General features: G+C 42.8%; 1 pseudogene; it reads left to right on the forward strand.

Annotated features, from left to right (window-relative positions):
* Window positions 1-344: 344 nt before the first annotated feature.
* Window positions 345-859, forward strand: LOC122057323 (annotated as a pseudogene).
* Window positions 860-1,894: the final 1,035 nt, after the last annotated feature.

Genomic DNA, 1,894 nt, shown 5'->3' on the forward strand with positions numbered 1-1,894 from the left:
ATAAGAGTTAACTCAGTCACTTGTCCGGTTCTGTGAGAATGGGGTGTGACATTAAGGGTTCAGTGGGAGAGGGGGAAAGTCTAGACAAACAATAGGAATGATACATCTTCTAATCCCACTGAGCAATGGGTAAACTGAGTTCTCCACTGCCAAGGAAGCTTTGCCCCTACCTCACTAGCAAGTGCTAAAAGCAAGCTCTCTTATTTTCAAATCATCAGAAGATAAGACGATTGGATTGGAACCCTGGGAAGGTGTGTTCTCAACTTTCATTCTCTTATTTGAGATCTGATCAATGATTACCGCTATATGCCCTATATAGGTACATAAGGAATTTTCTTTCGTTGATGGATCTGTCATGGATTATTGCCTTATTTATCAGGGCATGCTGCCTTACTTTGGGTTACCTAGTTGCAACTCGCTACAACGGTCGATAAATTGTCTTTGCTACAGATTATGCTGCAACTCCTATGGCTAAATCTCTAGGAATTGAAAAGCTTGTCGATATTGTTGAAGACTTCAAGATGGTATTGGTTGTGAGGAGCGACTTGAAGATGGGTAAATGAAAGATTGGTGCCCAATGCAGTCATGCAACTTTGGGTCTCTACAAGAAGCTGTTTCACAAAGCACCAAAAGCTCTAAACAGGTGGGAGATGTGTGGGAAAGTTAAGGTGGTTTTGATAATTGAAAGTGAGGAAGAGCTGCTAATTTTTCAGAAAAGGGAAAAATCACTCAAGTTACCAACTCATGTTATAGTTGATGCTGGGAGGACACAGATTGCACCAAATTCTCGGACGGTGATGGCTATTCTGGGACCTGCAGATGTGGTTGATGATTCACAGGTGGACTGAATCTTTTGTAGTGCTTTTTGTTATCTGCAAGTTTGTGAATCTTGGCTATTTATTTAGTAGGTTGCAAAACCATATCCAGACTGGAAAGCTCCTAGGGACCCAAGTTCGGGGATGGTACTCATTAGTGAGAAGAATTTTTATTTTTTCTGTTCAATTTTGGATTCAATGGGTTATCAATGATGACTGATATATTTGCATTAAAACACCCTATTGCTGCACAATCCCGCGTGTCCAACATCCTGCAAAACAAGGGTTAGAGACTGGCCCGGAGAGAGCTCCGGGACCAGGCTCCGATGGCAAAGCTAGACTCAGATATACTTATTCTTGCATAAAGGGTTCAATCGATTCAGAGTCTTACCTTCTTTCTTAGCCTAGCCCTCCTTATATAGATAATAAAGGTCTTCCTCATTGGTCGAGAGGTGCTAGCATATGGACGCATGTTCTTATCTTAATGGAGAGATCTTCTTCCATCGTGGTTGAGCTAGCTGAGATCATAACGGTTAACTTAACTAGGGTTGGCCATCACAACCACTAACTTGACCATGGTAGGATCCCCTAACAGTTAACCTGATTATAGTAGGAATCCCCAATGGCTAACTTGACTGCAATAGAACCAAGAGTCAAGTAACCACCTAACCCTGGTCAATTCCCCTAGTCTTAGTTTAGGTTGATTACAGACGTTGGGACCTTCATGGGGGTAGGTCTGTGCTCGGGAACCTTCATGGATGGTCGGGGAGGTTGGTCCACATCTATGCTTATGCTAATCGGGCCTGAGTATGACTACCTGACCATTGACCAATCAACAGTGTGTATATATATGCTATATCATATGCCCCCCACTCCTCGAGCTTCTAGTAAAAAAGCTTAGGGAGTACCTTTTGTATTTCAGGCATTAATTTTATGTCTTAGTAGGTATATGGTATATCATATGCCCCCCACTTCTTGAGCTCTTAGTGTGGGAGCTCAGGGAAGCACTTGTGCTTACGTGGTATATCATATGCTTCCCATTCCTCGTGCTCCCAGTACTAGAGTTCGAGGAGTACCCT

The sequence above is a fragment of the Macadamia integrifolia genome, chromosome 12, assembly GCF_013358625.1.
Source record: "Macadamia integrifolia cultivar HAES 741 chromosome 12, SCU_Mint_v3, whole genome shotgun sequence".
NCBI lineage: Eukaryota > Viridiplantae > Streptophyta > Magnoliopsida > Proteales > Proteaceae > Macadamia > Macadamia integrifolia.